The following is a 26340-nucleotide window of genomic DNA, read 5'->3' as shown; positions in this document are numbered from 1 at the left end:
GATTAGGCCGACCACTGTGGTGTTGGCTGCAAACTTGATTATGGAGTTAGAACCTTGTACAGGAACGTAGTCATAGGTGAAAAGGGAGTACAGAAGAGGGCTCAGCACACAGCCTTGAGACACGCCGGTGTTCTTGCTGTGAGTATAGGAGGAGAGGTTCTCTAACTTAACAGATTGGGGTCTGTTAGTCAGAAAGTCCAAGGTCCAAATGCAGAGGGATGAGCTGATACCAAGCTGGCGAAGTTTGCCGATCAGCTTAGAAGGGATCACAGTATTGAATGCAGAAATAAAGTCAATGAACAACAATCTGACATAAGAGTTGGGGCTGAGTTAGGATATATAAGTATTTGCATAAATATGGACTTATTAAGGATAGTCAGTATGGCTTCCTGTTTGGTAGTTCATGTCCAACCAATCATATACAGTTTTTCGAGGAAGTTACCAGGAAAGTTGATAAAGGCAAGGCAGTGTAAGTTGTCTACATGGATTTTAGCAGGGCATTTGACAAGATTCTGCATGGGAGGTTGATCAAGAAGGTTCAGTTGCTCGAGCGGTTGAACCTTCTCGACCAACCTCCCATGTGAAATCTTATATATACAAGGTAGCAAATTGGATGAGACATTGGCTTTGTGGGAGAAGCCATAGAGTGGCAGTGGATGGTTGCTCCTTGACTGGAGGCCTGTGACCAGCGGTGTGCTGCAGGGTTCAGTGCTGGGTCCATTGTTGTTTGTCATCAATGATCTGAATAATAATGTGGTTAAAAAATCAGCAAATTTGCAGATGACACCAAGATTGGTGGAGTAGTGAACAGTGAGGATGGCTATCATGGCTTGCAGAGGGATCTGCATCAGCTGGAAAAACGGGTTGAAAATGGCAGACAGATTTTAATACAGACAAGTGCAAGGTTTTGCACTTCCGTAGGACCAGCAGGGTAAGTCTTACACAGTATGTGGTAGGGCACTGAGGAGTGTAGTAGAACAAAGGGATCATGGGATGTAGGTCGATAATTTGTTGAATGTGGCATCACAGGCAGATAGGGTTGTAAAGAAAGTTTTTGGCACATTGGCCTTCATAAATCAATGTACTGTGTTCAGGATTTGGGATGTTATGTTGAAGTTGTATAAGACACTAGAGCGAGCTAATTTGGAGTATAGTGTGCAGTTTTGGTCAGCAACCTACAATAAAGATGTACCTTAAATGAGATCAGAGAAAATGTCCAAGAATGTTGTCTGGTCTGGAGGAACTGAGTTAGAAGGAAAGATTGAATAGGTTAGGACTTTATTCTTTGGGACCTCGAATACTGAGAGGACATTTCACAGAGGTATACAAAATATGAGGGGTATAGATCAGGTAACTGCAAGCAGGCTTTGTCCACTGAGCTTGGGTGGGATGACAACTAGAGGTCATGAGTTAAGAGTGAAAGGTGAAAAGTGAAGGGGAACATCAGGGGAAACTTCTTCACTCAGAGGGTCATGAGTGTGAGGAACAAGCTGCCAGCACAAGTGGTGCATGTGAGCTCGATGTCAATGTTTAAGAGAGGTTTGGATAGACACATGGATGGTAGGGACATAGAGGGATTCCAGATTTTAGGATTTTAAATTAAATGCTAAAATCACATTTGGCCTCATCACCACTGACTCAATCTGCAAGTTACCTTTCAGGGAATCCTGCATCAGCACTCGTGGTCCTTATCACCTTAGAATTTTAAATTTTGTCCCCCGTTAGAAAATAGTCTGCTCTTTATTCCTTCTACCTGTGTGCATGATCATACACTTCCCGACACTACATTCCATCTGCCATTTCTTTGGCCATTCTTTTAATCTGTCTAAACCTTCATCAGCCTTTCTAATTCATCCACACAACCTGCCCCTCTACCTGTCTTTGTATTACCTGCAGACCTGGCCACAAAGGCATGACTTCCATCATCCCAATCATTCTGATACAACATAAAATTAAGTGGTCCTAACATTGTTCCCTGTAGAACACCAGTAGTGACTGGCAGGCAATGACAAAAGGCTCCCTTTATTCCCACTTGTTGCTTCCTGACATTCAGCCAATCCAATATCCATGTTAGTATCTTTCCTGAAATACCAGCTGCTCTTATCTTACTAAGCAGTGTCAAGTGAGCCAGCTTCCCAACATACTTCAGGAAGTACAAGTACACAGCACCCACTGATGTTGTCTATCCTGCTTGTTATTTCTTCAAAGAATTCCAATAGTTTTGTCAGGAAAGATTTTCCTCAAAGAAACCATACTGACCAGCCTATTTTAATAAACGCCTCCAGGTACTCTGAGATCTCATTCTTAACAATGGATTCTTCCCAATCACTGAGATTGGGCAAACTGACATATAGTTCCCTTTGTTTTGCCTCCCTCCCTTATTGGAAGAGTGGGGTGACAGTTGTCATTTTCAGTCCTCCAGCTCCATGCTAAAATCTAGTGATCCTTGAGACATAATTACTAATGCCTCTACAATCTCTTCAGCTACCTCTTTCCGAACCCTAGCGTATCATTCATCAGGTCCAGATGACTTTTCTTTTGCTCTTCATATGTCGTAAAAATCTTTTGGTATCCTCTTAGATATTATTGGGAAGCTTACCTACATATTTCATCTTTTCTCTCCTTATGGCTTTTTTTTTTAGTTGCATTTGGGTGTTTTTTAAATGTATCCCAGTCTTTTGTCTTCCCACTAATATGTCCTGTCTTTTTCTTTTATGTTCTCTTTGATTTCTTTTGTTAGCCACTGTTGTATCATCCTGCCTTTAGAATACTTCATCTTTGCTCTGTATCTATCCTGTGCCTTCGGAAATACTCCCAAAAAACTCCAGCCATTGCAGTTCTGCTGTCATCCCTGATAGTGCCCCTCTTCAGCCTACTCTGGCCAGCTCCTCTCATACCTCCAGAATATCCTTTACTCCACTGTACTACTGACTTTAGCTCATCCCTTACAAATTGCAAGGTGAATTCAATCATCTTATGATCACTGCCCTGATGTATGACTCTATCATGTTTCAAACTGAATAACAATCTGCATCACATTGCATTCTGAAACTTTATTCCACACAGAGAGTTTCTGACTGACCTGTAAACCTTGCTATCATACCCTGACGATTGGATTTACATTACTGACAGATTAGACAGAACCAGTGTCTGAGTACTGAGAAGATTAGAGCAAATTCCGAAACAGCTGCTGGGGACAGAGTGGACCCACAGTGAAAAGATCTGCAGAGTAAGAGTGAACTAGAGAGAGCAACATTCCCAGCTGACAAGGGCAAAGCGACCCCACCAATCCCTGAGCAGGAGTGAGGTTGGGGCCCATTGGATCTCAGTGGATCTATGGTGTTTATCACTGGGCTTTGTCTGATGAGCCTGGTCCCTCCAGTCAGAGTTCAACTCAGTGCTGAGTGAGTGTGAACATCAGTGTTTTTGTTGCTTCTCTGTAACCATTTCTTCATTGTCTCACGCAGTTACACAGTTTCAACCCGGACTCAGATGCTTCCAACTATCCTGTTATTCCGGAAAATGTAATTCATGGAGTCATGCTCTTATTTGACATCAACACCATGGACATCATCAGTGACAATAAAATGAAAGAGTTTCAGGAGTTACAGATGACCGTGTACAGAAGTGTAAGTGCTTTCTTTTAGTTTGTGTAACCATTTACACCTCAGCATTGCAGCGTCATATTGAAATCTGGATCATCTCTCTTTTCCAGATGCTTACAGGGTTGTGATTGCAACCAAGTTTGAAAATTTAGGGATAGAAGAGGAACACAATGCATGGATTTATCAATATAAGCCACTGCAGAAGAAGGTAATAATCTGTTAAATCAGGAGCAGTGATATTAGTGCAATGTTTTTACAGTGTACTGGTCCCATATTGTGTGTTTGCAGACACACATAATGTTTATTTTCCATCCTTGATTAACCTCGAGCAGGTAAGAGTGAACCACGATTTTTGTGTCATTATAATTAATGACCTCCAGGCAGTCATTGGACACTCAGTCAGTGACATGCATTCATGTTCAACGTTTGAAGTAAATTTATTATCAAAGAATATTTTTGTCACCACGTACAACCCTGAGATTCATTTTCTTGCAGGCATACTCAATAAATTCATAATAGAATAAAAACCAACTGGGCACGGTGACCTGCCCAGTTGCACTGACACCCACAGTGATGAAGAGTTTTGAGAGGCTGGTGGTAAAACAGATCAGCTCCTTCCTGAGAGCTGACTTAGATCCACTCCAATCTGCTGACTGGAGCAACAAGTCTGCAGCCAATGACACCTCACTGGTTCTTCACACAACACTGGAACATCTGAACAGGAAAGATACATACAAAAAGATGCCCTTTATTGGCCACAGTTCAGCGTTCAGTACCATCATCCTCTCAAAACTAATCAATAGTCTCCAAGACCTTGGCCTAAAAATCTCCTTGTGCAATTGGTTCCTGGATTTCCTCACTTGTATACTTGTCATTTCAGATTGGCAACAACATCTCCACGATCTCCATTAGCACAGGTACATCACAAGACTGTATGCTTAGCCCCCTACTTTACACCTATAACTGTGTGGCTAAGCACATCTCCAAAACCATATTTAAGTTTGCTGATGACACCACTGTTGTGGGTTGTATCAAAGTTGGTGATGAATTAGCATACATGGGGGAGACAGAAAATTTGGCTGACTGGTGTCACACCAACAGCCTCTCACACAATGTCAGCAAGGCCAAGGAGCTGACTGTAGACTCAGGAGAGGGAAACCAGAGGTCCGTGAGCCAGTCATTATCGGAGGATCAGACGTAGAGATGGTTAGTAACTTTAAATTCCTTGGTGTTATCATTTCATAGGACCCAGCAGGTAAATGCAATTGTGTAAAAAGTACACCAGTGCCTCTACTTCCATAGGAGCCTGTAGAGATTTGTCATGACATCAAAGACTTTGAGAAACTTCAAGAGATGTGCAGTGGAGAGTGTATTGACTGGCTATATCATGGCCCAGTATGAAAACACTAATTTAATGGAAAATCCACAAAATGTTTTGGATTCAGCCAGGTACATCACAGGTAAAGTCCTCCCAACCGTTGAGAACATCTTCAAGAAACACTGCTGTAGGAAAGCAGCATCCTTCATCAGCGGTCCTCACCACACAGGCCATGCACTTGTCTCACTGCTGCTAACAGGTCGAAGGTACAAGAGCCTCGCAACTCATACCAGCAGTTTCATTGACAGTTACTACTCCTCCACCATCAGGTTCTTGAATAAAAAGGGCTAACTACACTCACGTGCCCATCCATTGCAATGGTCCCCAGAACAATTCATCTCCATCGAAGGACTCTTTATCTTATTTCATGTTCTTGTTAATTATTACTATTCATTTATATTTGAATTTGTCCACGTTGTTGTCTTCTGAGCTCTGGCTGATCTTTCACTCATCCTGTTCTCATTACGGATTTGTAGATTTACTGAGTATGCCCACAGGAAAAAGAATCTCAGGGCTGTTTCACTTTGAACTCAATGAAAAATCACTAAATTGGGTGATCAACCAGTGTGCAGAAGGCAACTGTGCAGATGCAAAGGAAAGACATACTCATAAAAACAAATTAGTAACAAATATCATGAACTTGAAATAAAGAGTCCCTGAAAGTGGGGGCACAGGTTGTGGGAACATCTCAATAGTACAAGTGAAGTTATTCCCTTTGGTTCAAGAGCCAGATGATTGATGGGTAATAACTTTGTGAAACTGTTGGTGCCAGTCTGAGGGATCCTGTACCTGCTTCCTGATGGCAGAAATGAGTGGAGAACATGTCCAGGGTGGTGGCTGTCCCTGATGATAGTTGTTGCTTTCCCGCCACAACACTCCATGCAGATGAGCTCAGTGGTGGAGAGGGCTTTACCTGTGATGGGCTGGGCCATATTCACTACTTTTGTAGGATTTCCTTTCAAGGGAATTGATGCTTTCAAGGTTTCAAGCGTATGTTTATTGTCAGAGAAATGTATACAATACACTTCCTGAAAAGCTTTCTTCACAACCATCCACGAAAACAGGGGAGTGACCCAAAGAGAGAAAGATGGTCAGATGTTCTCTCCTCCCAAATCTCCTCCCTCCTGCATGTAAGCAGCAGCAAGCAACAATCCCCCCTTCCCCCACCCCACTGGCAAAACAAGCATCAACACCCACCACCAAGCACTCAAACTTGAGCAAAGCAACAGTAAAGACACAGACTTGCAGTTACCCCAAAGACTACATTGTTCACCCGGCATTCGACATACCACAGGCTCTCTCCCTAATAAGGGAGAAAGACGTGTCTCAATTTTTACAGTGAACAGGGAGACATAACAAACAACTCTCTGGTTTACAATGGTTTCCGACTTGCCCGATGACTCACGGGTCTCCTGTTGTGAAATCAACCCTCGATCCACCCGTCTCCAGAGGCTCAAGTTCCTAGGCTTCCAAATACTTAGGCTGAGCCCTTGGCATGCCAAAAAATGGCCAGTCCTGAAACCCCAAGTGCAGGAGCCATTCCTGCAAAGAACCATAGTGAGCATGTAACTCCATGTCAGGGTCTTCAAAAGAATCCTGAAAGCAAAAAATAAAGATATTAAAGATGGAAATAGAGCTGTTCTGAGGATGCAAACAAAGGAATCATTATTCAGCACTATCATCACTTCACTCTGCCTTCTATAAGCCTTTCATACCAGACTGTGAGACAGACAGTCAATATACTCTCCACTACACATCTAGATAACTTTGTCAAAGTTTCAGATGTCATCCCAGATATTTGTAAACCTCTAAGCTTCTGCTTTGCTCATAATTGCACCTAATTTTTAGGCCCAGAACATATCCTCTGAAATAGTAACACCGAGGAATTTAAAGCCGCTGACTTCCTCCACCTCTGAATCCCCACTGAGGACTGGCTCATGGACCTCTGGGTTCCTCCTCTTGAAGTTACTAATCCGTTCACTGTTATTGCTGACATTGGGGTGGGAAGCATAGCAGCCAATCTGTGCATAGCATGATCCCACTGACAGAGATGTAGGAGGATGTCACTCAGCTCCTCTATCATGCTGCCCCAATCATTACAATTCAGCTGATCTGTCTGGACCTCACCTACCTCTCTTCCAGTTCCCGGCACACTTGAACCCCAACCGTTCAAACACTTATCCAGTAGATAGGTGACCAAAATTGCACACATTACTCCAAATTAGGCTTCATCAACATCTTATGCAACTTCAACATAGCATCCTACTCTAGTACTTAGTACATTGATTTATGAAGGATAATAGGATAATGTGCCAAATGCTCTCTATATGACCCCATCAAACTTTGATGCCACTTTCAAGGAATAATGTATCTTTTTTTCCTAAATCTCTCTGTTCTACTGTACTCCTCAATGCCCTACAACTCATCATGTACATTCAAGAGCCGAGAGGTAATGTTGCAGCTATATAGGACCCTGGTCATACCACACTTGGAGGACTGTGCTCAGTTCTGCTCGCCTCACCACAGGAAGGATGTGAAAACCCTAGGAAGGTTGCAAAGGAGATTTACAAGGATGTTGGCTGTATGGGGAGCATGATCTATGAGAATAGGTTGAATGAACTCTGCCTTTTTCCTTGGACTGATGGAGAATGAGAGGTGACCTGATAGAGGTGTACAAGGTAATGAGAGACATTGATCGAGTGGATAGTCAGAGGCTTTTCCCCTGGGATGAAATGGTTAGCACAAGAGGGCATAGATTTAATGTGTTTGGTAGTGGGTACAGAGGAGATCTCAGGGGTAAGTTTTTTTATGCAGGGAGTGGTAAGTGCACAGAATGGGCAGCCAGCAGCAGTGGGTCTTTTAAGAGACTCCTGGATGGATACATGGAGCTTAGAAAAATAGAGGGCTATGGGTAAGCACAGGTACTTCTAAGGTAAGGACATGTTCGGCACAACTTTGTGGGCTAAAGGGCTTATATTGTTCTGTAGGTTTTCTATGTTTCTAAGTCCTATCCTGGTTTGTCCTCCCAAATCCCACAGTTGTCAGCATCAAATTCCATCTGCCAATGTTTTGCCGATTTTTCCTGCTGATCCAGATCCTGCTGCGAGGTTTGATAGTCTTCTTCACTCTCCATTACACCACAATCCTGTTGTCATCTGCAAATTTGTTGATCCAGTTAACCACATTATTACTTAGATCATTGATATAAACGGCAAGCGACAACAGACCCAGCCCTGATTCCTGTGGTTCACGGCAAGTCACGAGCCTCCAGTCAGAGGCAAACATCTACTACCACTCTCTAGCTTTTATTACCTTATCTTGAATGCCAAGCTCACACATGGGCCTTGTCAAATGACTCGCTAAAGGCCATGAGACAACATCCACTGCCAAGCCTTCACCCACTTTCCTGTTAACTTCCTTGTAAAATTGGTTAGATATGACATAACATGTACAAAGTCATGTTGACTATCACTAACAGTCACAGTCTATCCAAATCCTTACCATATATCTGGCCCCTTAGAATACCTTCCAATAACTTACCGACTACTGACGTCAGGCTCACCTGACTGTAATTTCCCAGCTCATTCTCTAACAACCGAACAGTGTTAGCAATCCTCCAATACCTCAGCACTTCACCTGTGAAGGATGTTTCAAAGATCTTAACTAGGGAATCTGGAATTTCTGCAGAGGCAACCCACAAGGTCACAGTGAACACATGTCAGGCCCCGGGGGTTTATCCACTCTAATTTGTAACAAGGCAACAAACACCTCTTCCTGTGTATCCTGTATAGGGCCCATGAATTCACTGTTGCTTTGCCTCTCTTCATAGACTCTGTGTCCGTCTCCCAAATGTCAGTGACTTGGATGTCAGAATTGATGGCTATGTTGCAAAGTTTGCAGATGATACAAAGATAGGTAGAGGGGCAGGTAGCTTTGAGGAAGTAGAGAGGCTGTGATGAGAATGTGCAAAGAATACAGTGTTAGGAAGTGTATAGAGTTGCACTTTGCTAGAAGAAAAAGGGGTTAGGCTATTTACTAAATTGAGAGAAAATTCAAAAACAAGACTTGGGAGTCCTTACGCAGGATTCCCCAAAGGATCATTTGGGGAAAATTTAGGATGTATTAGCATGGACAGAAGATTGGTTAACTACAAAGCAGAGAGTTGGAATACATGGGTGTTACTCTGGTTGGCAAACAGTGGTGAGCGGGCTGGCATAGGGTCAGTGCTGGGCCCACAACCGTTCAAAATATACGTTAACAATCTGGAAGAGGGAACCAAGTGTAGTGTATCTAGGTTTGCTGATGAGACTAAATTGAATGGAAAAGCAAATTGCGCAGAAGATATGGAGAGTCTGCACAGAGATATAGGTAGGTTAAGTGAGTGGGCAAAGGTCTGGCAGATAGAGTACAATGTTGGTAAATGCAAGGTCATACACTTTGGAAGGAAAAATGAAAGAGCAGGTTATTATTTAAATGGTAAAAAAAATGCACCATGCTGCCAAACAGAGGGACCTGAGAGTGCTGGTGCATGAATCACAAAATGGTGGTTTGCAGGAGCAGCAGGCAATCAAGAAGTTAAATGGAATGTTGGCCATCATTGCTAGAGGGATTGAATTTAAGAGCAGGCTGAAAATGATTATTCTGCAACTCTACAGCGTACTGGTGAGGCTGCACCTGGACTACTGTGTGCAGTTCTGGTTTCCTTACTTGAGGAAGGATATATTGGCTTTGGAGGTGGTGCTTAGGAGGTTCACTAGGTTGATTCCAGAGATGAGGGAGTTAGATATGAGAAGAGATTGAGTCGCCTGGGACTGTACTCTCGGGAATTCAGAAGAATGAGAGGAGACCCCATAAAAACATATAACATTTTAAAAAGGATGGAGAAGATAGAGGCAGGAAAGTTGTTTCCACTGGTAGGTAAGACTAAAACTCGGGGACATTGAATCAAGATTCGAGAGAGTAGATTTAGAATGCAGATGAGGAGGAACTGCTTTTCGACGATAGACAATAGACAATAGGTGCAGAAGTAGACCATTCGGCCCCTCGAGTCTACACCACCATTCTGAGATCATGGCTGATCATTCACTATCAATACCCAGTCCCTGCCTTGTCCCCATATCCCTTGATTCCCCTATCCATCAGATATCTATCTAGCTCCTTCTTGAAAGCATCCAGAGAATTGGCCTCCACCCTCTTCCGAGGCAGTGCATTCCACACCTCCACAACTCTCTGGGAGAAGAAGCTCTTCCTTTTCCCAGAGAGTGGTGAATTTGTGCAATTCTCTGCCCAAAAAAAGCAGTGGATGCTACTTCAGTAAATATATTTAAAGCAAGGTTGGATAGAGTTTTGCTTAATAGGGGAATTAAGGGTTACTTGGAAAAGGCAGATAGGTGCAGATGAGTCCACGATCAGATCAGCCATGATCATACTGCATGACAGAACAGGTGCAACAGGCCAGATGGCCGACTCCTGCTCCTATATTCTTATCATTTTCAGATTGTGTTTGTGGTAAGGAAAGCAAACATGATGTTAACATTCATTTCAAGGAGATGAGAACATAAAAGAAAAGGTGTAATGTTGAGGCTTTATAAACCACTGGTGAAGCCTCACTTGGAGCACTGTGAGCAGTTGTGGGTCACTTAGAAAGGTTGTCCTGATACTGGAGAGGATTCAAAGGATGTTCACAAAAGTGATTCCAAGATTGAATGGTGTGTCATATGAAGTGTGTTTGAAGGCTCTGAGCCTGTATTCACCAGAATTCAGAAGAATGAGGGGTGACCTAATTGAAACCTATAAAATGGTGAAAGGCAAACACAAGGAAATCTGCAAATGCTGGAAATTCAAGCAACACACACAAAATGCTGGTGGAACACAGCAGGCCAGGCAGCATCTATAGGGAGCAGCATTGTCAACATTTCTGTCTGAGACGCTTCGTCAGGACCACAGTTAATAAATTTTAAAGCACAGTTGATAGATTTTTGGTTGCTCAAGGCATGAAAGACATGGAGAGAAGGCAGGAGTTTGGGGCTGAGGTGAAAAATGGATAAGTCATGATGGATTGGTGGATGGGCCAAGTGTCTTAATTCTTCTCCTATATCTTATCGTTCCAGTAAATACAGAAGCAAAAAATCTATTCAAGATCTCCCCAATATCTTTCAGCTCTGATCTTCAAAGGAGCAATTTTGTTCCTGGCTGTCTTTGTGTTTGTAAAATATCTTCAAAAACCCTGAACTCTTTTTTTAGCCCTGACTTCTTTCTAAAAGCATTCTCTTGAATGTCTTATACTCCTCATGTACCTAATTTATTTCCACCTGCCCATTCCTGCTATCCACTTCCTCCTTCTTCTTAACCAATGTCTTGATAGCTCTAGAAAACCAAAGAACTGTGCCAATCTATACTTGTCAGGTTCTTGCAAAATTGGCCTTTCACCTATTTAGAATCTCAACCCAAGGAACAGAGCTACCCTTAACTTTAATTATCTTGAAACAAATGGCATTGTGATCACTAGATAGAAAATGTTCACTACACACACTTCTGTCACTTTTCCTGTCTCCTTCTCTGATAGGAGATCTAGAATCACGCACGTTCCATTTGGGATCTCTATGCACTGATTCAGGAAACTTTCCTGAACAAACTTGAGATATTCTCTCCCATCCAGCCTGTTAACAGCATGGAGGTCCCGATCAATATGTGGAAAGTTTAAAGCACCTCATATCACAACCTTATGTTTCTTATAACAGTCTGTGATCTCTCTGTTTTGATCATCTATAATTCTGCTACCTATTACGTAATCTATAATGTAATCCCATTAACATGATCATACATACCTGTCTTGTTCCTCAGTTCTATCTATAAAGCCTCAGGAGATGAACTGTTCATTCTAACCTATATAAGCCCTGCCGTGTTATTTTTTCTGACTATAATTGCCACACCATCTCTTTTAATCCCTCCCGCTCTATCATATCTGAAGCAACAGAATTCCAGAACATTTGGCATTCAGTCCTACTCCTCCTGCAAACAAGCTCACTAATGTCTACAAATCACTATCCTGTACCCTGATCCATGTCTTAAACTCATCTGCCCTTCCTACAATACTCCTTGCATTGAAATATTCAAAACTCAGAATATTAGCCCCACCATAATCAACTTTTTGATTCCTGACCTTGTATGTAGGCCTATAAACATCCATCTCCACAACCACTCCACTGTCTGTTCAAGCACTCTGGTTCCCTTCCCCTGCAGCTCTAGTTTACATCTCCAACAACACTGTTCCTACCCTTACAGCACCAGAACCTTCCTACGGGGATATTCACTTCCCCTCCAGGTCATGTGCAAACCACCCCGTCTGTACAGGTCCCACCTTCCCTGGAAGAGAGCCCAATGATCCAATAATCTGAAGCCCTCCTCCTCCTGCACCATCTCCTTAGCCACGTGTTAAACTCTATTATTCGGGCTTTACTTCATGCTGCCTCACTTTACTGATATTTTCTGCCCCCTCCTGCCACACTTTGTTTGTCAAATCCCCCCTCACTCCTCTGTGCCACCACTCTCCTACTTCCTCTTCAGTTATTAATCATTTTGCCCTTGGAACCCTCCCCTTTCTGTCTAGTCTGAAGCCTGGTCTGCACAGTGTTCACGTGATTCTCGAGGACACTGGACACAACACAGTTCAGCTGAAGCTCATCCCAATGGAACAGCTCTCTCCACTTCTGTTACTGATACAATTGGCCATGAATCTGAAGCCTGTGGAGTTTATAATTGAATTAATACCCTCTCTCTCCTTCCTTTCCCTCAGTTTGAGAATTTGGCAGAACATACTGGGATGGATAGGCGTTCCATGTTTGTGATTTCGAATCAGTGGAGAGGTGGTTAGATCGAGATGATAAAATGCATCCTGGCCCTGTATGCTCTGGATAATATGGTCAGAAACATTGACCGATTTCTCAAAGCAGTGTAATGGTCACAGCTGACCTTGTCTAGTGCTGTGAATCTGATACAGTTTCAGAAACACAGACACTGCTGTGGGATTGATGTTTTTATTGTTTCCCTGTAGTTTTAGTATACTTGCTTATATATTTGTACAATCACCTGTTTGCCTGTAGATTTTTATTAACTTGTATAATTGGTTCTATTATTCTTTAGTTTCTTTCCCTGTAAAGCTAAAGAGGGAATCAGTTTCTCAAATAAACTGCCTGAGACCACTTGGCAGAATAAAAGCAAACAATGTGCTCACGTTCCTTTGTTACAGACGGTCACAGTTAAAGCTGGTCTCTGTTACAACCAGTCACTGTTACAGATGGTCACAGTTACAGACGGTTACAATTCTAACGGTCAGAGTTACACCCATTCAATGTTATGGCATTTCACTGGTACAGTTGGTCACTGTTAAAGGGGGTCACAGTTACAGCCATGTATTGTTACAGCTGGGCACAATTACACCTGGTCACATTACAACAGGTTACTGTTACAGCTAATCATAGTTACAGCTGGTCAGTATTACAGTCTGTCACAATTACACCGAGTCACAGTTACAGATTGTCACTATTATATCCGTTCGCAGATAGGTAGAGTGTGTCACCTGTCACTTTTAGAGCCGATGACAATAACAGCCAGTCACAGCTACAGCCTATCTCAGTTACAGATGGTCACTTTTAGAGCCGGTGACAGTAATAGCCAGACACAGCTACAGCCATTCATTGTTACAGCAGATCACAATTACAGTTGGTGACAGTTGTAGCCAGTGACAGATACAGATGGTCACCGGTACAGCAATTTATTGTTACAGGTGGTCAGTGTTACTGATTGTCAATTTTACAGCTGGTCAAAGTTACAGATGTTCACAGAGACAACTGGACACAGTTCCAGCCAATCACAATTACAGCCAATCACATTTACAATTGGTTGCTATTACAATCAGCTACAGTCACATCCAGTCATTGTTACAACCACTAACAGTTACAGGTCACATTTATAGCTGGTCATAGGTACACACATTCATTCTTACAGCAGGTGACAGTTACAGCCAGTGATTGTTACAAACAGTAACAGATAAAGATGGTCACAGTTTACAGCCAGTGATGGTTATAGCTGGGCACAGTTATAGATGGTCACAGCTACAGATGGTAACTTTTATGCCAGTCACACTTACAGCCATTCATTGTAATTGCCTGTCACAGTTGTAGCTGGTCACTATGCTAGCCTGTCACATTTACAGCTGGACACTAAAACAGCTGGTCACATTTACAGCTGGACACTAAAACAGCTGGTCACATTTACAGATGGTCACTATGACAGCCAGTCACAGTCAATGTTCACTCTAATTGGTGATGACCAGTGTGCACAAAAAACTTGTGCTGTGCAATCTTTTGCCCATTGAATTTTTAATTTTGTACACTCACACTAAACATCCATAGCAGGACTGCATAACTGCAAACTGCACATTGTCAATACTGTCAGCCTCAGAAACTGGAAATGTAATTGTGCACAATTGTGAAATATACTTAATATGTGAACAAGGCAGAGGATGACAAAGGTCTGTGCACAGTTCAAATTCATTTACACACTAGTAGCAAATGACGTGTGTGTGCTCGCACACACACACACACCTTACAGGGAACATTGGTCAGAGTTACAGCCAGTCACATTTACAGTTACAGTTACGTTCCGTCACTGTTACAACTCGTCACAATTACAGCCCCTCACATTTACAACTGGTCACAGTTACAGCTGATCACTGTTACAGATGGTCACAGTTACAGATATACACAGTTAAAACCAGTCACAGGTTGATACAGTTATTGATCCTCTGTACCTTCTCTACTGATGGAGACTGACTCTGTCTGACTTGCACCATGAGGAACATCTAATGAAACTGTGGTAAAAATAAGATTTGTGCCTCATTCTTGATTTCTGAAGAAGCTGCTGGACATCACCCCCAGATCTAACAGAATGGACCGGAGAACAGTAAGGGAGTGAGAGGCTACTCCTTGAAGCTGCGGTTATTCCCGTGCAATCGGCTTAATGGACATGGGATGGACTCAGGGTATGGACTGGCACAGGGAACTGGGAGATCACAACCAACAACAGAAACACGGCTGAGGGAAGGGTACAGTGGGCAGCTCAATGGTCCAGGTACAGATGCTACAGGTGTGACTGAGGTACAGGTAAGAGAAGAGGAGGGGGAGTTGACATTTGGGGAAAGAGAACATAGGAAAACTCTTTGCTTGGGAGATCATCCAGTGAGACTGTTAGGAACAGAACAGGATGGAGTATAGACCCCATCAATAGTCAGTGGGAATTGGATGAGCAGATGTGTCGACATAGATGTAAACATAAAAGGGTTGTGTTCATGGGAGATTTTAACTTTCCAAATATCAGCTGGACAACCAGAGTGTAAAAGACGTGAGCAGAGTGGAATTTGTGAATTATGTCCAACAACCTTCCATTATTATATACTGGAGCTGCCAGAGGGAATGCAGCACTGGATTTCCTCCTGATGAATGAGGGAGGGCAAGTGTCAGAAGTGGGTGAACACTTGGACCGAGCAACCATAATTGTGTCAGTTTTAAAATATCTACAGAGAAGGAATCGACTGGTTCACAGGTTCAACTGTGGAACTGATCCAGCTTCAGACCACACTCTATACCTTAGCCTGCTTCAGTAGCTTCTGCCTGTAAACCAGCTACCTTCTGAGCTGCAAAGTGTAGGGGAGTGGAAGCTGAGGATTTATCAATTATATAGAAATATTCAACAAATCCCATCAAGCTGATTTAGCCAAAGAGTGGACAGTTCAGAATGCTGGCAATCTTGGCAAATTACTTCAGCATGTAAACTTCACAATGTTAACTCAAGGGAAGAAATGAAGGTGGAGGGATTAAAGATGTTAGAATATGGAACTTCTCCTGACTCAGGGTCTCAACCTTAAATGTTCATAAGACTATAACCAATTGGATAAGAATTAGGCCATTTGACCAATTAAGTCTGTTGCACCATTTTATCATGACTGCTCCATTTGGCGCTCAACACCAATCTCCTGCCTTCTCCCTGTATCCCTTCATACCCCAACTAATCAAGAATCTACCAACCTCTGTTTTGAGGTCCTGGTTAAGTGGCAAAAGGAGGTGCATAGCAGGTATAAGCAAGTAGGAACAAATGAGGCTTTTCTGGAGCATACAAAATGCAAGAGAACACTCAAGGAGGAAATTTGGAGGGGTAAAGGAAGGCTTGAGGTTGCTCTTACAGACAAGGTGAAGGAGAATCTTAAGGGATTCTACGGATCTGTTAAGAGTAAAAGGATTGCAAAGGACAAATTTGGTCCATTGGAAGACCAGAATGGTAATCCATAGGTGGAGTGAAAGCAGATGGGGGAGATCTTAAATACTTTTTTGTGTCTGTATATAGCCAGGAGACAGACACAGTCTATAGACGTGAAGCAAAGTGGCATCAACTTCAGGACCCTGTACATATTACAGAGGAGGGGTGTTTGCTATGCTGAGACAAACCAGGGTGGATAAACGCTAGGGTCTGACAACATATTCCTCAGACCCTATTGGCAGGCAAATGCAGAAATTGGCAGGGTACAGGCAGATGTAATTAAATCATCCTCAATGACAGGAGAGATACCAGAGGATTGGAGGTTAGTTAATATTTTTCCACTGTTTCAAAAAAGGCTGTAAACAAAAATAACAGAAAATTCTAGGTCAGTAAGTCTGACATGAGTAGAACCATAGAACCATAGAACATTACAGCAAAGAAACAGGGCTTTTGGCCCTTTTTGGCTGTGCTGAACCATTTTTCTGCTTAGTCCCACTGACCTGCACCTGGACCATATCCCTCCAAACCCCTCTCATCTATATACCTGCCCAAGTTTTTCTTAAATGTCAAAAGTGAGCCCACATTTATCATTTCATCTGGCAGCTCATTAAACACTTCCACCACTCTCTGCATGAAGAAGCCACCCCCCGATGTTCCCTTTAAACTTTTTCCTCTTCACCCTTTACCCATGAACTCTTTTTTTTTCTCCCCTAGCCTCAGTGAGAAAAGCCTGCTTGCATTCACTCTATACCCATGATAATTTTATACACATCTATGAAATCACCCCTCATTCTCCTGCGCTCCAGGGAATAACGTCCTAACCTATTCAACCTTTCTCTGTAACTCAGTTTCTCAAGTCCTAACAACATCCTTGTAAACCTTTCAAACTTATTAATATCCTTCCTGTAATTAGGTGACCAAAACTGCACACAGTACTCCAAATTCGGTCTCACCAATGTCTTATACAACCTCACCATTACATTCCAACTGTTATACTCAGTACTTTGATTTATAAAGGCCAATGTACCAAAAGCTCTCTTTACGACCCTATCTACTTATGACACCTCTTTTAGGGAATTATATATCTGTACACCCAGATCCATCTGTCCTACTGCACTCCTCAGTGTCCGACCATTTATCTTGTATGTTCTAACTTGGTTTGACCTTCCGAAGTGCAATACCTCACACTTGTCCGCATTAAACTCCATCTGCCAATTTTCAGCCCATTCCTCCAACTGGTCCAAATTCCTCTACAAGCTTTGAAAACCTTCCTCACTGTCCACTACACCTCCAATCTTTGTATCATCAGCAAATTTGCTGATCCAATTTCCCACATTATCATCCAGATCATTGATATAGATGACAAATAACAATGGACACAGCACTGATCCCTGTGGCACACCACTAGTCACAGGCCTCCACTTAGAGAAGCAATCCTCCACTATCACCCTCTGGCTTCTTCCATTGAGCCAATGTCTGATCCAATTTACTACCTGACCGTGTATACCTAGCGGCTGAGTCTTCCTAACTAACCTCCCATATGGGAGCTTGTCAAAGGCCTTACTGAAGTCCATGTATACAACATTTACTGCCTTCCCTTCATTCACTTTCCTGGTAACCTCCTTGAAAAACTCTAATAGATTGGTTAGACATGGCATAACACGCACAAAGCCATGCTGACTTTTTCTAATAAGTCCCTGTCTATCTAAATAATTGTAGATCCTATCTCTTAGTATTCCTTCCAACAACTTACCTACTACTGATGTCAAACTTACCGGCCTATAATTTCCCGACTTACTTTTTGAGCCTTTTTTTAAACAACGGAACTACATGAGCTATCCTCCAATCCTCAGGCACCTGACCCGGGGATATCGACATTTTAAATATATCTGCCAGGGCCCTGCAATTTCAACACTAGTCTCCTTCAAGGTCCAAGGGAAAACCCTGTCAGGTCCTGGGGATTTATCTACTCTGATTTGCCTCAAGACAGAAAGCACCTCCTCCGCCCTAATCTGTATAAGTTCCATGACCTCCCTTCTTGTTTGCCCTGTTTCCATAGACTCCATTCCAATTTTCTTAGTAAATACAGATGCAAAAAAAACCCACTTAATATCTCTCCCATTTCTTTTGGCTGCATACATAGCTGACCACTCTGATCTTCAAGAGGACCGAATTTATCCCTTACTATCCTTTTGCTCTTAACATCCCTGTAGAAGCTCTCAGAATTATCCTTCACCCTGATTGCCAAAGCAACCTCATGTCTTATTTTCGCCCTCCTGATTTCTTTCTTAAGTATTTTCTTACTCTTTTCATACTCCTCAAGCATCTTATTTCCTCCCTGTTGCCTTAACCTTCTCTCTTCTTCTTTATCAGAGTTCCAATGTCCCTCAAGATCCAATGTTCCTTATTTTTATTCATTTTGCCTTTAATCCTGACAGGAACATACAAACTCTGCACTCTCAAAATTTCTCCTTTGAAGGCCTCCCACTTACCAGTCACATCCTTGCCACAGAACAATCTGTCCCAATCTATGTTTTTTAGATCCCTTCTCATTTCTTCAAATTTGGCCTTTTTCCAGTTTAGAACTTCAACCGGAGGACCAGATCTATCTTTATCCATGATCAAGTTGAAACTAATGGTGTTCTGATCACTGGAACCAAAGAGTTCCCCGACACACATTTCCACTACCTGCCTTAACTCATTTCCTAATAGGAGATCTAATATTGCATCCTCTCTAGTTGGTACATCTATATATTGATTTAGAAAACTTTCCTGGAAACATTTTACAAACTCTAACCCATCTAGACCTTCAACAGTATGGGAGTCCCAATCAATGTGTGGAAAATTAATATCCCCTACAATCACAACTTTCTGTCTCCTGCGGTTGTCTGTTACCTTTCTGTAGATTTGCTCCTCCAATTCTTGCTGGCTATTGGGTGGTCTATAATACAACCCTATTAATGTAGTCATACCTTTCCTTGTTTCTCAGCTCCACCCATATGGCCGCAGTAGACAAGCCCTCCAATCTGTTCTGCGGAAGCACTGTTGTAATATTTTCCCTGACTAGCAAATCACCCCCCACCCTTCATCCCTCTGCCTCTATCACATCTGAAACATTGGAAACCTGGAACATTGAGCTGCCAGTCCTGCCTCTCCTGTAGCCAAGTTTCAGTAATGGCTATGATGTCATAATTTCATGTGTCAATCCAGGCCCTCAGCTCATCTGCCTTTCCCACAATACTCGCCTTGAAATTTACTCACCTCAGAAGATTATTACCACTACACTCAACCTTACTATTTGTGACTTTGCATGAACTACTAACATTATTTATTTTTACCCCCATTCCACTATGTACTCTGCCACTCTGGTTCCCATGCCCTGCAAATCTAGTATAAACCCTCCCCAATAACACTAGCAAACCTCCCTGCAACTATATTGGTCCCCTTGTAGTTCAGCTGTAACCCATCTCTCTTTTACAGGTCCCACCTGCCCCAGAAGAGGTCCCAATGATCTGGAAATCTGAAACCCTGCCCCTACACCAGTTTCTCAGCCACGTGTTCATCTGCCAGAGCATCCTATTCTTACCCTCAATGGCACGTGTCACAGGCTGCAATCCGGAGATTACTATCCTTGAGGTCCTGTTTTTCAACTTCCTACCAAGCTCTCTGTACTCACTCTTCAGGACCTCCTGACTCTTTCTACTGTCCCGTACCCCATGACTGGGTTACCAAACCTGCAGAAATGGAATGATATGTTGGAGTCTGGTGGTACGCTAATTAAAAGTGTCTATTAGTAAACTAAGGAACCCAATATCAAAAATGCAAATGTACATCTAAAACAGGTTAGCAATGATAAATACAAAAGTGTAGAAATAAAATGTGTAGAAAACCAAGCTCTATCATAGTCTAGGGGTAAATGAATAGTCTTAAGATAACGCAGAGTTCAGTTCAGTTCAGTTCAGTTTGGGGTCGAGGTGGTTGCTGTTGTACTTTTGGAGAGAGAGAGAGAGAGAGAGATGAGCAGCTGCAGCAGGCAAACCTTCCTTTGTTTTCTTGTTCCGTTGTACTGTTGCGGTCATTAACTGTGACCCCTCTGTTCTTCAGTGGTGAAGTTGTCACCAAGGCGAGGGTGGACACATATACAAGCCCCCACAGGCCTACCTTCACTCACTGTGATCTTCTGACCGATTTTTTTTCAAATCTATCCTCCAAGCCCCCACCTTCCTGTGGGTGCACAACACTTCTTCAGTGTTCAGTGGCGTGTCTGCCTGTGTCTCAGCAGACTCGTCTTTTATCTCCCCTGGCAGGGTACCAGCCATCCATCAACTGAACATGTCCATCAAACTGGCCACTCCCTCTTGTCTCAGTAGGCACTTGACACCCACTATTCTGTCTCAGCAGGGATTCAAAGAAGCAGGCAAAGTGGCAAAGTCCTTGGAAGTAAAGTCAACAATCAGCGAAGAATCCATAATTTTATATCCTTGTGTCTCTCTCATTATCAGCATGTGCAGCATGGCACATCTCCCCCTCTTTATCTCTCTCTCGTTAGCAGCATAGTTCATGGGGGTTCAACTCTGGACACCATCTCCCCATAATTTGCTCATCACACATAACACCTCCCCTTAAAAGAATTTTTACTGGGGGGGGGGGACGGAAATTCAATAGTAAGGCACATTACAGAGTCTAATATAATACAGAAGCAGTCATTAACCAACAGAATAACATAGATATAATTTCAAATTTAACAACTGGATAAACAAACAGCAATTACATTGTCAGTCCTCTTTACATGTTGTATTTTAATATCAAATTCTTGTAACATCAGACTCCAACTTAATAACCATCTACTTTTATCCTTCATGTTCATCAAAAATACCAATGGGTTGTGATCAATATAAACTATCAATGGCTTTTGTGCTGGACAAATGTAAACCTCAAAATGTTGTAATGCCAGAATAAGTTACAGTGTTTCTTTTACTGCAGTGGATTAATTTCTCTGGTGCACATTGAACTTCCTAGAGAAATACACCACTGGGTGCTCAATTTCATCCTCAGCTTTCTGCAATAACACTGCTCCTGCAGCCTCATCATTTGCATTGGTTGCTAAGGAGAAAGTTTTCAAAAAGTCATGTGTTTTTAACACAGGGTGGTAACATAAAATGGTTTTCAGCCTCTCAAAGTCTTCTTGGCAAGGATTGCTCCACAACAAACTTTCCATTCTTTTGCAAAAGCTTTGTAAGAGGGAGGGCAATATCCGTAAAGTTTTTACAAAACTTCCGATAGTACCCCACCTTTCCCAGAAACCTTCTCCGAGCCCTCTTATCCCTATGTACCATTTTCCTCACTACAAAGTGTCCACCTAGGGGTATCTAGTGGGCCAGGTTCAATATTTCATTCCGATAAACCTTCAGAACTACCACCCGGTGTAGTACTGCCCAGTCCTCATCTGCCGGCACTGTAGCCGGTCTCCACTTTCTCAATAATATAGAATCCCACTGGTTCCTTTCTAATTCCCTCCTCCGAGGGAGCTGTTTCCTTCAAAGCTACAAGTTCCTCATCACTTCTCTGCTCCTTTATAAGTTCCTTCCTTGCTGAGGGCAAATCCACCTCCTCTCCCCTACTTTCCTTAGCTCCACTATCCCCTTTCTTCTCATCCTCTAACCCCTCCTGGTACAAGGCTGGTAAAAATGTTTCAGCTAAATCAACGCCGGACGCAATTAAATTTGTGCCTGTTGCAGCCGCCTTTTTCGACATGCTGCTGGTTACTGCACAGGCGGGATAAACCTTGGAATCTATGGGCAGGTCCTCAGCACTTACAGGCTTGCTCGTCAGCTTCACTGCTGAGTACACATCCCCACCTGCAAGATCATTACTGAGCAAGACATCCACATCATGTATCGGGAATGCAGACTGCATTCCAATCGTGACTGGTTTGGATACCAACTCACACTTCAAAAATATTTCATGCAATGGCACTGCCTCGGTCCCTTTTCCAACCCATTCTATCACTTCGTCAGTGGTCTCGGTCTCAGCACTAAGTCCAAAACACTGCTTAGGATTAGGAACTGAAAAGCCCCAGTGTCTCTTCAGATTTTCACTGGCACTGGGGTTGACCCTTCCTTCACAGATACCAACCCATTCAGAAGAAATGCCATCCCTCCTGAACTCAGCTTTGCTCCTCCTCCTTCTTCTTTAGTGACATTTCAGTTGGCTTAATGGTTGGCGCTTTTCCTTTCCCTGTCACTTTCTTCAGAGCGAGGCACTTAGATGCTACATGAGCAGCCTTTCCACAATTATAACACGCAAAGTTGGGAAACTTCCTGTCAGCCTGCTTTTCCTCCTCCTTACCCTTTCCACTAATACCCGGCTTATTCTCTGACTTCACTGCTGGGCTTTCTCTACCATCCCATCTACCCCTCTGGTAGCTTTGATTTGGTGGAAATTTTATCTTATGGTTTAAGGCATACTTGTCTGCTAACTTGGCAGTCGCAGACAGAGTCCCTACCTCCTCCTCGTCCAAGTACATCCTCATACCCTCAGGGATGCAACTTTTAAACTGCTCAATCAGCATCAGCTAGTTTAATATTTCCAGATCCTTACTGGCCCCTTTTGAGGTGCACCAATGCTCAAAATACATGTGCATTTCGTGGGCAAACTCTAAATATGTGCGGTCCCACAACCTTCTCAAATTCCGGAACTTCTGCTGGTATGCCGCGGGAACCAACTGGTAACTCCTCAGTATGGCCCTTTTTACTTCATCATAATTTTTAGCCAATCATAGACAATGCTGAATAGGCTTGCTGAGCCTTCCCCTTAAGAACACTCCTTTACAGAACAACCCACTTCTCTTTGGCCAGTCCTGATTCATAGCGACTTTTTCAAAATGGAAGAAGCACCTATCAACATCCATTTTCTCGAAAGAAGGTACCAACTTAACCTCTTGACAAATCTTGAACCCCATGTTTGGGTCCACCACGTGTCCCCCTTCCTGCAACACTCATAACCTATACATCTCATACTGCCTTTCCCTCTCCCTTTCCTCAGCCTCCAACTTTTATACTCAGAACTCATGCTCCCTTTTCCTTTCCTCCTCCTCCATCCTTAATCTCTCCATCGGAAGCTAAATCTCAAACCCACTGGGTTTACTCTCGGGAAACACCTCCCGCTCCTCTTCGGAAAACACTCCCTCAGATACATAGTGCTCAACTATAGCTCTCTGTATTTCTGACTTCCTCATTGCCAGTTTCACATTTCCAAGTTTCAACCGTTTTGCAATATTCATCAATTCCAACTTTCTGGTGTCCCCTAATGCCTCCAAGGTTGATTCCCTTAGAAACTCGTCAATCTCCTTTTCTTCTGTTTTCCTTTATGGTTTTCCACACAACCAGATCAGATAAGGGTATTTGCCCCAATGAAATCAGCGGTCCCCCAAAAAGAAATTCTAATCCCGGACGAACCCCCAATTTGTTACGTACCCCATGACTCGGTTACCAAACCAGCAGAAATGGAATGATACGTTGGAGTCTGGTGGTACACTAACTAAAAATGTTTATTAGTAAACTAAGGAACTCAATATCAAAAATGCAAATATACATGTAAAACAGGTTAGCAATGATAAATACAGAAGTGTAGAAAGAAGAATCAAAATCAAGCTCTATCATAGTCTAACGGTAAATGAATAGTCTTAAGATAATGCAGAGTCCAGTTCAGTTCAGTTTGTGTTGAGGTAGTTGCTGTTGTGATGCTACAGAGAGAGAGAGAGAGAGAGAGAGAGAGAGAGAGAGAGAGTGAGAGATGAGCAGCTGCAGCAGGCAAACCTTCTGTTGTCTTCTTGTTCCGTTGTACTGTTGCGGTCATCAACTGTGACCTCTCTGTTCTCAGCCAGTCCGTTCTTCAGTGGTGGACTTGTCACCAAGGCGAGGGCGGACACACACACAAGCCCCCACTGACCTGCCTTCACACACTGTGAGCTTCTGATCAATTTCCTCGGATCGATCCTCCAAGCCCCCACCTTCCTGTGGGTGCACAACACTTGTTCAGTGTTCAGTGGCATGTCTGCCTGTGTCTCAGCAGACTTGTCTTTTATCTCCCCTGCTGGGGTACCAGCCATCCATCAACTGACCATGTTCATCAAACTGGCCACTCCCTCCTGTCTCAGTAGGCACCTGGCACCCACTAGGCTGTGTCAGCTTGGTTTCACAGAAGCAGGCAAAGTGGCAAAGTCCTTGGAAGTAAAGTCAACAATCAGAGAAGAAGCCATAATTTTAAATCCTTGTGTCTCTCTCATTATCAGCATGTGCAGCATGGCGCCTCTCCCCCTTTATCTCTCTCATGTTAGCAGCATAGTTCCGGGCGGGGGAGGGGGGTGGTCAACTCTGGACACTATCTCCGCATGGTTTGCTCATCACACATAACACTAACTATGTCATGTGTACCACGACATCTGGCTGATTACTCTCCCACCTCAGAATGCTGTGCACGCGATCAAAGACATCAAAGACATTCCTGACCCCGGCACCCGGGAGGCAACAAACCATTTGGGAGTCTCTGTCACGACCACAGAATCTTCTGTCTGTACCCCTGACAATGGAGTCCCCTATCACTACCGCTCTCCTCTTCTTCCTCCCTCCCTTCTGCACTGCAGAACCAGTTACAGGGCCAGAGAACTGGCTGCCACTGTTTGTCCCAAGTAAGCCATCCCCCCAACGGTATCCAAATTGGTATACCTGTTTTGGAGGGGAATGGCCACAGGGGAACCCTGCACTACCTGCCCTTTCCCCTTCCCTCGCCTGACGGTAACCCAATTACTTGTATCCTGTTCCTTAGGTGTGACCTGTTCCTTAGTAGTGGGGAAGTTATTGGAAGGTATTCCAAGGAACTGGATATATAAGTATTTGGGTAGACATGGACTGTCTAAGGATCGTCTGCATGGCTTTGTGTGTGGTAAGTCACATCTAACCAATCTTAGAGGAAGTTACCAGGAAAGTGGATGAAGGCAAGGCAGTGAAGATTGTCAATATAGAATCTAGCAATGTGTTTGACATGAGGTAATAAATAGGATTAGACTTTTGCTTTGTGGGAGAAGACAGGGAGTGCTGGTACATGATTGCCTCTCTGACTGGAGGTCTGTGACTAGTGGTGTGCTGCAGGGATCGGTGCTGAGTCCTTTGTAGTTTGTCATCTGTATCAATGTTCTGGATGATAACGTGGTCAACTGGATCAGCAAATTTGCAGATGACAACAAGATTGAGGGTGTAGAGGACAGTGAGGTACCGCACTCCGCAATGGCCTACTGCTCACTGTGTAAGATCTACCCTAGTTGGTCCTACTGAAGTGCACCACCTCACACCGGTCAGTATTAAATTCCATCTCCCATTATTCTGACTATTTTTCCAACCGGTCTAGATCCCACTACAATCTCTGATAATCTCCTTCCCTGTCCACTATACCCCCAAGCTTGATGTCATCCCCATATTTGCGGATTCAGTTAACTGCATTATCATCCAGATTATTGATATAGATGACAAACAACAACAGACTCGGCACAGATCACACTCAGAGTCAGCCTCCGGGACACAGATCACCCTCAGGGTCAGCATCAGGGTTAGAGATCAAAGTCAGGGTCAGCATCAAGGACACCGATCACAGTCAGGGTCAGTGTCAGAGTCACAGATCACAGTCAGGGTCAGTGTCAGTGACACAGATCACAGACAGGGTCAGTTTCAGGGTCACAGATCACAGTCAGGATCAGTGTCAGGGTCACAGATCATAGTCAGGGTCAATGTCAGGTACACACGTCACTGTCAACGTCAGTGTCAGAGTCACAGATCACAGTCAGGGTCAATGTTAGGTACACACATCACTGTCAGGGTCACAGATCACAATCAGGGTCAGTGTCAGTGTTACAGATTACAGTCAGGGTCAGCAACAGGGACTCCAGGCACACTCATGGTCAGTGTCATGGACACTGCACCCATTCAGAGCAGAGGAATCAGAGGATTGAAAAATAACCAATGTTTAAGTGACAGGATATATATATTTCGA

Source organism: Hypanus sabinus, chromosome 1 (genome assembly GCF_030144855.1).
Source record: "Hypanus sabinus isolate sHypSab1 chromosome 1, sHypSab1.hap1, whole genome shotgun sequence".
Lineage (NCBI taxonomy): Eukaryota > Metazoa > Chordata > Chondrichthyes > Myliobatiformes > Dasyatidae > Hypanus > Hypanus sabinus.
Note: the sequence above shows the minus strand (reverse complement) of the source record.